Source organism: Bos mutus, chromosome 14 (assembly GCF_027580195.1).
Source record: "Bos mutus isolate GX-2022 chromosome 14, NWIPB_WYAK_1.1, whole genome shotgun sequence".
In the NCBI taxonomy this organism is placed as follows: Eukaryota; Metazoa; Chordata; class Mammalia; order Artiodactyla; family Bovidae; genus Bos; species Bos mutus.
Window position 1 is genome coordinate 57,577,289 of NC_091630.1, and position 11,736 is coordinate 57,589,024.

The window sequence follows — 11,736 nt, forward strand, 5'->3', positions numbered from 1 at the left end:
TTCTACCACCAGGCTCCTCTTTCTGCTTTGGAAAGTGTGGAATAGTTTAAGGAGTTTGGCTATTTTATTTGTGAAATTACACTTGGAAAATTTTGCCTATTTTCTATCAGGAAGCAAGAAAACTTCAAACCTTTTCCTCCATCATGTCTCTTCAAGTGCCCCCCACCCCCACCCCGAGCTTGTCTGTCCACTGTCGGATCTTTGGTTCCAATGTAAAGTCAACAGTGTAATAAGTCCCATTAAAATAAATGACTATTGATCGCTTCCCATGATGTCATCTTCTAACTCCGCTAGAATAAAGTGCTTTTATTCTTGTTCTGTTTGATCTTTTCCTTATATTTGAAAAAAAAATTGACAAAACAAACAGAAAGTCTTTTGAAGTTTTGAAAGAAGGCTTGGAGAAAAGAATCCTACTAGGAGAAACCCACCCAGACATTGATAGAACTCATTCATTTCTCAGAAGTTTGTTGAGCAACAAGTACATGCCAAGCTGAGTCGCTGTCCCAGTGGTAACCGGGCCATAAGCCCCTACCTGTCCAGAGGGTAATGCACTAGAAGTTAGCGTGTATAGCCATATTTTACCATCAAGTCCCTTTGTCTGCCTATGAGTGCACCAGAGTCCCAGTCCTGAGAGGAGAAGTGAGTCACTATTGACTCCTCTTTCAAGGAAGCTGGAACACCAGGGATTCCAGAAAACTGAAAAGGCTCAAGAGAAAAATAGTAATGTATATTCTAAATATGTCACTCACAAGCACTTTCAAGATAGTGTCAGGAAATATTACATATTAGTAATGTAACCACAGGAAACGGGTCTAAGTGAGGGGTGAGCTGTGGGACCAGGCACTAAGGTGTGGCCTTAAGGTGTAGGAACAGGGTGGGAGCAAGGCCCCCAGTGGCTGAGTCCTCCGGAGATGAGAAGAACCCTGGGGCAGCCTCCGCTCCTCTCAAGAAGGCTGGGGCTGGGCACTGACTTGTTTCAGGACCTGCCTAGGACTGACTCGCCCTCTAGAGCAGGAAGGAAGACCTTCTTCCTGTTCGGGGAAAATCCATGACAAGCATATTTGGATTTTGAAATCCGCCAGTCCTCTCCAAGTTGTCCCTACTCCAGTCACGATCTTATTTCTCTTTTTAATTGTTTTTAGTACCTGTATGATTTTCACAATCTTGTGTTGTGAGCTTCTCACATCCCTGTAGTTGATAATTATTTGCTCTGAAGTATCTTAACTATATATTCACCACTTTCCCATACCCCTCACTTCAAGTTCTGTTTCTAGGGATCACCCTCCATAAATGAAACAGAACATTTCTATTATAGCATTCTTCAAAAATTATTATTGTTATTATTTAGGTTCAGTGGTAAATGATGTCTGCTTTGCCATATAGAGTATGGTTAAATCTATATTACACCAAATAGGATGTTTGGCTATTTTTTATTATAGAATAAATGAGTTTTCTTCTCTCTGATCTCAAATGGAAACTTCTGGGATGAAGTGGAAAATTATATCCAGTAGTTTAAGAGTTTGGGGATAAATAGAATAAACTGTCTTTTCATATAAAAAGATGATCCACAATCAAAATAGCATATTCTTTGCTATTTACAGAGCAGCAGGGGAAGGTCTATACTGGTCAGTCCACTGTTTTTGCCAAACTTGTCTTCTTTTATTATATTCTGGCAAAATGGTTGACTATCCTTTGGTGATGCCATGGGTGTACACTCTCCCAGAAGATTCTTAATCACCACACAACTAAAATGTAGTATTTTCTGACACTATCTAGGAGTGCTTATGAGTGACGTATTTAGAATGCACATTTCTGTTTTTCTCTTGAACCTTTTCAGTTTTCTGGAATCCCTGGTGTTCTTTCTCGGAAGGTGAGTCAATAGTGACTCGCTTCTCCTCTCAGGAAAGGAACTCTGATGTATTCATAAGTAAATAAAAGGATTTGATGGTACAATATAGCTATATAAGCTAACATCAAGTGCATTACCTATTAATGTTTGACCTGGTAATAAATATGTAATCTAGGTACAGAGAGCACCTGTCTCACATTGCAGCCCATCTACCCGTGAGGCTGAATTTCTAATCTATCAGTGTGCTCTGATCTTTCCTGTCTCTCTTCTTCCAGATTGGACCAGCCCTGTGAGGTAGTCAAGCTGGGGCAAGGACCTGGAGTCTGATCACTGACCACTTCCGAGTGCACACTTTGCTCTCGTGGCAGCCACAGGTATATTCACAGCTGAGACAGTGGGTGTCCTCCAGCTGTGTAACTTCTAGAAGCCCGAGTTGTTAGCACTACTCTCCTTCTAGGTTTGCTCAACCTCTCATGAAACCCTGCGGTTGTTCCTGTTCCCAGTGGGCATCGTGTCTTGAGTCAAGTGCCACCTCCAGCTTGTCATTAGATAGCTGCCTTATCAGTATCACCTTCTGTTTGTCCTACAGCTGGTGAAGACCAGGGAATTTCCTTTAGATTTTCTTTTTTAATCAGCAAAGGGAATGTGGAGAACCTGATCTAACTCCATAATAATTGCCCTTAATCACTGCCAGAATTTACTTCTGTTTCCGCAGGACTCAGCTGATGCTATTGCTTTCACTCAAATTGCTGTTAACTTCTTCCCTCTTTCAAGGGAAACCATCGGTTAGGATGTCTTGATCTTTGATTTGTAACTTTTAAATCCTTTACTGATTGGACAAGGCTTTTGTTTGTAAAAGAGTCACCACTTAAAATATAGAGTTACCATTTATAAATATAACCTAGACAGCGTATTAAAAAGCAGACACATCACTTTGCCGACAAAGGTCTGTATAGTCAAAGCTGTGATTTTTCCAGTAGTCGTTTATGGATGTGAGAGTTGGACCATAAAGAAGGCTGAGCATGGAAGAATTGATGCTTTTGAACTGTGGTGTTGGAAAAGACTCTTGAGAATCCCTTGGACTGCAAGGAGATCAAACCAGTCAATCCTAAAGGAAATCAGTCCTGAATATTCGCTGGAAGGCCTGATGCTGAAGCTGAAACTCCAATACTTTGTCTACCTGATTGTGAAGAGACGACTCATTGGAAAAGACCCTGATGCTCGGAAGGATTGAGGGCAAGAGGAGAAGCAGGCAGCAGAAGATGAGATGATTGGATGGCAGCATGGACACAGTGGACATGAGTTTGAGCAAACTCTGGGAGATAAAAGACAGGGAAGCCTGGCGTGCTGCAGTCCATGGGGTCGCAAAGAGTCGGACATGACTTAACAACTAATCAACAACAACAAGAGGGCGCAGCTACATTTAAAAGAGTCTAAGTGTACACATTTCTCTACAGTTGTATCATCACAATTTCTCTACAAGTCTCTCTCAATGCCTGAACCTCCTTTTTAGCTAACTGTAAAGTCTTTTCTATTAAATATCATCTTCTCTTTGTTCTGGGCCATTAAACTATATATACATCCTTTCATCCTGCCCTGTAGCTCCAGAGTAAGATACCGTCATCTTCCTTTTTAAGGCTAATCTATCTCACTGTCAACTGGATCCCACACCTAAATTATTTATACATCAATTATTTACCAAGAGCCTACGATGGGCGAGGCATCTGTTAGAGAGCTGAGGACTGACATGCACAGGCAGGTGGGTTCCTGTCCTCATGGAGCGCCTGGCCTTGCTTATCTCCCCATGATAACAGTTCCATCTCCAGCATTCCCATTTCTACCTTTTTAGCTCCTTCTCCTCTCCTTTAAATCTTTCCCTCATGCCCCATTAGCTAATCCCCAGTTCCCTCTTCTTTTTCTTCCTATCTGCTCACTCATTTCCCCTTCTGTGATTTTCAGAAACTTACTGGATTCAGCGTTAGATATTTTTTGATGAAGCTCACCTGATCATGAGAATCAAGAGAGGAACTTGTTACAGTGTTTGTTTCTGAGTCCGCCTTTGGAAGTTTTTGGTAGAAGATGGCTGAGGTCAGGGAATCTGTAATTTCACGTAGTTATGTAGATGACTCCTAACATCAGGCCAGTTGGGTAGCGCTGGGCTACATGACTTGCAACTCTGATATTTCCCCATCCAGCCCCTTTACCTTCTGTGGGCACACCTTACATCACACTGCCCCAACCCTTGCTGTCCTCTCCTTTCCTTTCTCTTCCAGAGAGACCACTTAAGAGACCACCCACTTATTAAGGCCCCTGCTTCGTGATCCAATCTCTGGTCTGTATCTAGAGTCTGAATCTTTTTCATCTTATTCCTTAGACTTCTGCTTTTTCATCTGCCTGGGGGAGAGAGATATGGCAAATTTAGTACAGAAAAAACTGCTAAAACCAAACCAACAAAAAAATCCAGCAACAACAGTTCCCTTTCACACACACAAATCAGAACCCAGACCTAATACAATATACTGCCAAAATGCTCATATTCAACAAAATATTATGCCGAGTCATGCAGAGAAGCAGGAAAATATAACCCACACTCAGGGAAGAAAGCCAACATTATAAATTATCTCTGAGTAACCCCAGATGTTGTATTTAGCAGACCAAGATGTCAAAGCAGCTATTATAAATAAGTTCAAAGAACTAAAGGAAACCATATTTAAAGAATTAAAGGAAAATATGACATTGACTCAACAAATAGAAAATAGCAATAAAAATAGAAACTTTAGAAAAGAAACACATGGAAATTCTAGAATTAAAAGATATCAATTGAAGTGAAAAATGCACTAAATATATTCAACAACAAAATTAAAATGGCAGGAGAAAGGATCATCAGTCTTTTGATACGCTAATCAAATTTATCCAATTTAAATAACACAGAGAGAAAAAGGCCTAAGAGAAATGAACAAATTTTCAGTGATATGCAGGACAACATCCAGTTTACTAAAATATGTGTAATGGGAGTCTCAGAGGGAGGGGAGAAAGAGACAGAGAAAATACTTGAAGAAATAATGGCCAAAACATCCCAAATTTGGTGACAAATAGCCAAGGGGTCAACAAATAGTAGGAACAGAAGTGAACTTCCTTAACTTGATAGAGGGCATCTATAAAAACTCTGTAACTAACATTACATTTCATCATGAAATTACTGTTTTTCTCTGAGGATCAAGACCCAAGACATTGATATCAACTATTGGCATTGTTATTCAATAGTTTTGGAGGCTTTAGGACATGTAGTAATGAAAAAGAAAGGAAGAACAGCAGGAGAAGAGAAGAGGAAGAAAAGAGAGAAGAGAAAGAAAAGAGGGAGGGGGAAAGATGGAAGGAAAGAGGAAAGAAAGGGACGAGAAGGAGGGGAGGAGAGGTTGGAAAGAAGGGCACCTAGATTTGAAAGGACTCTTTTCATTTTTAAATTTCAGATGAAACTATCTTGTATGTAGAGAATCCTAAGGAGCAACAAAGACAGGAAAAACTAATAAATGAGTATAGCAAGTTTGTAAGATGCAAGATTAATATTCCAAAATCAGATTATGAAATACTAGCAGAGAACATGGCAAACATGAAATAAACCAATTTCATTCAGAAAAGCATCAAAAGGAATAAGTATTTAAGGATTAAACAATAAAAAGAATATGACCTTCAGAGTGGAAGCTAAAAAATATTACTGAGAGAAATTTTAAAAGAGGTAAATAAATAAAACAATATCCCATGTTTATGGCCTGGAAGAGAGAGTTAAGATTTCAATTCTCCTCAAATTGTAGATTCAACAGAATCTCCATCAAAAATGCCAGGAGACCTTTTTTGTAGAAATTGATAAGATGATCCTAAAATTTACATGGAAATGCAAAGGAACTAGAATTATGAAAACAATTTTAAAGGATAAGAGCAAAGTCAGAGCAGTTACACTGCTAAATTTTAAAACTTCCTATAAAGACACAGTAATCAAGAGTTAAATTTGCATAAAGATAAATATGTAAATCAACAAGGCAGAATTCAGAGTTCTTAAACAATTACACTAATAGTTAATTATAATTAAAATTTTTTGCTTTGAGATAATTCTAGATTCACGTGTGGTAAGTAATACAGGAAGATGCTGGGCAGCCTTTACTCAGTTTTCCCCAAAGGTGACATCGTATGGGAACTCAGCAGAATGTCACAGCTAGGATACTGGCATTGAGACAGTCAATATGCACAGCACATCCATCACCACAAGGGTCCCTCTTTTTGCCCTTTTATAGCTACACCCGCCTGTCTTCTCTCCATTCTTGACCTCTGGCAATGACTAATCTGTTCTTCATTTGTATGATTTTGTCTTTTCAAGAATGCTATATACATACATTGTATAAATGATACGTGAAGTCATATACAGGGGACATTTTGGAATTGGATTTTTTCACTCAGCATAATTCTGTGGAGGTTCATCAAAGTTGCTGAGTGCATCAAGAGTTTTTCCTTTGTATTGCTGAGTAGTATTCAATGGAATGAATGTACCAACAATTTGTTCAGCCAGTCACCTGTTGAAGGACACTTTGGTTGTTTCCATTTTTTGGTTATTACAAACAGGTTTGCTAAGAACAATTGTGTACAGGTTTTTTGAGTGAACATATGTTTTCATTTCTTTGGGATGAATGCCCAAGTGAAATTGGTGGGTTTATGATCGTTACATGTTTAATTTTTTAAGAAACCAGTGAACTTTTCCAGAGTAGCTGTACCATTTTACAGACCCAACGGCAAAGTACAAATGATCCAATTTCTCGTCATCCTTTCCAGTGTGATGTCATCCTTTTTTTATGTAGCCATTCTGAAAGTATGTAGTGATATCTCATTGTTTTGGTTTCCATTTCTTCAGTAGCTCTTCTAACATACATTGTTTTAATTACTATAGCCTGTATATTGTCTTAATAACGAATAGTTTTATTCCTTCCGTTTCATTCTCTTTTTTTATTTTCAAGTTTGTTTTAGCTATTCTAGGACTGGTCCACTGATTTTTGAGAAATATGCAAAGACATTTCAATGAGTTAAATATAGCATTTTCAGCAACCTAATCTGGGACAATTAGATACATATATATATGCAGAAAAAATGAACTTAGAATTTGGTCATCGTATGCAAAAATTAACTCAAAATGATATCCAGGTCTAAATGGAAGACCCACCACAAAGAAACTTCCATACAAAGTATAAGAGAAAATTGTGGCTCTGGGTTAGACAAAGATGTCCAGCTTATGGTATGAAAGGCACAATTCATAAGTAAGAAAATAGATTTCGGACTTCAACAACAGTAAAGACATTTGCTCTTTAAAAAGCCCCATGAATACAGTAAGGAAAATATACACAATACTATTGTAATAACTTGCACGGTGACAGATGATACCTCGACTTATTGTGATGATCATTTTGAAATGTATGGAAATGTTGAACTACTATGTTATGTACCTGGAACTAATGTAGTGTTGTAGGTCAGTTATACTTCAGTAAGAGTTTTTAAAAGCAAGAATAAAGGGTTCATGAAGAAAATGAAAAGACAAGCCTCAGATGGGGAGAAAATATTTGCCTATCATATTTTGGATAAATGTTGTTGTTCAGTTGCTAACTTGTGTCTGACTCTTTGCCACTTCATGGGCTGCAGCTCGCCAGGTCCTCTGTCCTCCACTATCTCCCAGAGTTTGCTCAAATTCATGTCCATTGAACGGGTGATGCTGTCTAACCATCTCATCCTCTGATTTTCAGATAAAGGATTTGTATCCAGATATATAGAGAAAAGTATATTCATGCTCACCATTTCAAAAATAGAACCTAATTTTATTTATTTATTTATTTATTTATTTATTTTTTTGAACCTAATTTTAAAAAGGGAAAAAATACGTGAATAGATACTTTCCAACAGAAGATAGGAATGGCGGAAAAGCACAGGAGGAGATGCTCACTGTCATCATTAGGGAAGATGCACTTTTAAAGCCCAGTGTGATGCTACCACATACCCATACACAGGGCTATAATAAAAAAGACCAACAAGGCCAACGACTGATGAAAATGTGAACATGTAGAACTTTTGTACATTGTTGATGGGCATGGAAAATTGTAGAACCACACTGGAAAACCATTTGGCATATTCCTCAAAAATTAAACATAAATTTATGACACAATCCAACAATTGATTCCCTTTCTAGGTGTCTACTGAACAGAACTAAAAACTGATGTCCACGTAAAAACTTGTGCCAGTGTTCCTAATAGTATTATTCGTAATAGCCTCAAGCTGGAAACAATCCAGATATCTGTCAACTAGTCACTCACTAGGTAACCAAAATGTAGTATCTTCTTCCAGTGGAAGATTATTTTCCAATAAGATGGAAAGAGCTGCTTACCCATGCTGTGACATGAATGAATGTCAAAAGCATTATACCAGGTAAAAGAATCTAGACACAGAAGACTATACAGTGTTGATCTCATTTTTATGAATTTCCCAGAGGAGATAGAGAATATAGAGAAAGCACATCAGTGGTTGCCTGGGACTGAGGGGGTGGGAGTGGAGATTATAAATGAGAGGAGGGAAGTTTTTAGTGCAGCAGAAATGTTCTAAAATTGGGCTGTGGTGACGGTTGCACAGCTCTTCATATTTACTAAAAATAATTGAATTATACACTTAACAATAAATGAACTTTGTGGTATGTAAATTATTTCCCCAATGAAGCTGTGAAATTCTAATAATAATTCTTTTTTGCAAATGTTTTCTTATAGTGCCAGTTTAATAAGTAATCACCAGTGTTTCACCTGGCTTTTAGGAAAGCCAGATTTGGAGAACAATAGGAAGAATAAAAACATAAGTTATTTACTCTGAGATTCCTCTTAAATCTCTCCAAGAATAAATAGACACTGGATTCTCTTTAATGACAGAAGTCAGTAAGCTGGGAGAATGGCACCTGATACATCCCAAAAGATCATTTCTTTTCCCTAAAGTGAACTTTCAAAGCTGGTATTTGTCACATAGCCAAGTTTTTCCTAGAAGTTACCCACAGTCCACTCTGCTGAAATACTAGGAAACTTCCATGTCATTGTACCTCTCCAACTTGCGATGTGAGTAGTGATATAATTCAAATGATTATTTTTGTTTGGAGAGTTTAAATTGTCTTATTATGTGCAAATAACATTCTTAGACTTGAGTCACACATTTACAAACTAATTACATGGCGTGTCTTTGCTTCACTTGCCTGCACAGTGATCATGTAACTCTAAAGGAAATGTGATTATTTTGTACCTGAATTAATTCAGAGCACAGTTATGTGATCATTGGTTTGAGTCCCTAGGACAGAAACATCAAAGTCTAGTCAGTAGCAAGAAGTTATAATGCAGTCCTTGTCTTCTGCAAGCAGATTCTGTATTCTGCTGGTGATAAACTGCATTCTGTTGGCAAATGATTGTTCAACAGGACAAATGTGGTATTATTCTCCATTTCTAAGCATGAAATTCCCATCTCTAGGACTGTTTAGTGTCCACCGGCCTTCAACACTTCACTTCACAGCCAGCTCCAAGTGCTTATGTAATAATCGTCTGCAACCAGTCACTTAAGGGCGACTTTTTTGATGACCTTGTCAGAGGCTTTCTGTTGGCAAGCGGGATTGATGGACTCTCAACCAGCACACGAGTGACAGAAAACACTTCTGTCACAGTGAATTCACTCTTTTGATACACAGAACTCACATTAGAGGTCAAATTGCCAAAACTGGTGTTCTGTAGCTTCACAGATTCTATTTCTGCCTCCTTTTGGGTGGTCACTTGTAGCTGAGTTTGCCAGAAGAGGCCTTATTAGAAGGATGCACAGGTTCTTCCATAGTCTACTGTTTAGCCTGATTTCAATCACCAAGTGAAGGTCTCTCCCTTTTCACTGAAACCTAACAGATTAGTTTCACAATCTGCTTGTTTTGGCTGGTCATATTCATAGGAACCCCATCCAAAGAGGAAAGAAGGAAGTGAGGGAAAGTTAGAAAGCATAATGTAGTATGATGAACTTGGTCCTAGGGCATGGCTCTTAATCCAGGATGTGGCTGCTTAATGAGCAGATGATTCCGATTAAATGGGGCCTCCAATGTCTCTCAGTACCCTGTAACCTCTGGTATCACCATGAAGGTCTCAGCGATAAGGCTCACAATCTTTTTGGCTTTTTAGAGTTTTTTTCCAGGCTTCCCAGGTGGCACTAATGATAAAGAATCTATCTGCCAATGCAGGAGACGCAAGAGACATGGGTTCAATCCCTAGATGGGGAAGATCCCCTGGAGAAGGAAATAGCAACCCATTCCAGTATCCTTGCCTGGGAAATTCCATGGACAGGCTATAGTCTATGGGGCTGCAAAGAGAGACATGACTGAGCGCACTTGCAGACACACCCCGCAGATGCCTAGCACAGTCCCTGACCAAGGACTCAAAGTGCATGCAGGGTTATTTACTTATTTATTTATGTTTGGCTGCATTGGGTCTTCACTGCTGCACACAGGCTTTTTCTAGTTGTGGCAAGCAGGAGCTACTCTCTAGGTGTGGTGCACGGGCTTAGTTGCCCCATGGCATGTGAGATCTTCCCAGAGCCCGTGAAGATTGAACCCGTGTCCCCTGCATTGGCAGGCGGATTCTTATCTACTGGACCACCTGGGAAATCCACATGCAGATTTGTAGGGAGCCTCTGTGCTTTTCCCACTTCTCTAATATCTTGCTCTGCAAATTCCAGCTGCCTCAGCAGTCTAGAACTTGGTTCAGTTCATCTCAATTCATCGAGACTGCTGTGTCCAATGGGCTTCCCCTCCCAGCCACAGAAGGCAGAAATCGGGATTATTGTGGAGCTTATTTTGTGTGTTTTCCTTGTCTTAAGGATTATAATTCTGCATCCTTTGGGTGGTCACCTGTGGCTGAGTTTGGCAGAAGAGGCTTTATTAGAAGTCTAGAACTTGGTTCTGTTTTTTTCCCAATGGCCGAAAGCAGTTGCTTTATACATTTTTTTTTCCTGCTTTTGAGAGGGTATTCTTGCCTGGGAAATCCCATGGTCAGAGGAGCCTGCTCTGCTACAGTCTATGGGGCCATAAAGAGTCAGACACAATTGAGGATGCACACACGTGGTTGTTTTTGGTGGGCGGGCAGATCTCCTAATTGGTCTATCAAGGATAGAAGTGGAGGGTCTATATTCAACTTTCATATTCTTATCTGGTTATCAAGGGTAAGCAGTAATTCCCAACATGATTAATCCTGACACAATCTTTTCTGGGCCAGTCTCTATTCCTTATAGTTGTGCTTGGGACAAATGAGTCAAAAAAATAGCTTAAATATAGTTTTTAAGAGAAAATAGTTTGTAAGATAATATTGTAACAAAGTCAAATATCAATTATTTTTCTTCTGCCTTATTTATTGATTCTTATAGATGATTAAGAGTTGACTATCTTATACTAAATATAATTTCCTAGACCAGCCTTTTGTCTAATGACAATCTTTTCTCTCTTCTTTTTATGTTCAATAACAGAACTTCGGACAGAAGGCAGTTTTAAATGTCTGCTCACATAACCATCAAACAAATGTTCTAACATTAGTTGTATAGTCTATAAGAAGACTGGACTTTATGTTGAACAGAATTAATAAGAATCTTGGATTACAAATTCAATATTTAGTGTAGATTTCAGCTTCTGGTCTCAGTGGTAGAATGTATTGGCTTCCTAGAGGTTCCAATAAAGCTTTTAACCAGCTGTTCTGTTTAATTGTATCCTTTTGTGTGTCTCAGAGAGACAAGATGCTAAAGCTTTAACCTCAAATTTATTTTTGCACCTTGCCAAATACACTGGAACAAAAGGTTGAATGTGATAC

General features: G+C 38.8%; 1 long non-coding RNA gene across 1 annotated transcript in view; it reads left to right on the top strand.

Moving 5' to 3' along the window:
* Positions 1-11,522, top strand: part of LOC138990759 (uncharacterized) — a 43,993-nt gene extending 32,471 nt beyond the window's left edge. The window contains exon 3 of the long non-coding RNA XR_011466860.1: positions 11,399-11,522. This is a non-coding gene — a long non-coding RNA (uncharacterized lncRNA). The remainder of the gene's footprint in view (positions 1-11,398) is intronic.
* The last annotated feature ends 214 nt before the right edge of the window (positions 11,523-11,736 follow it).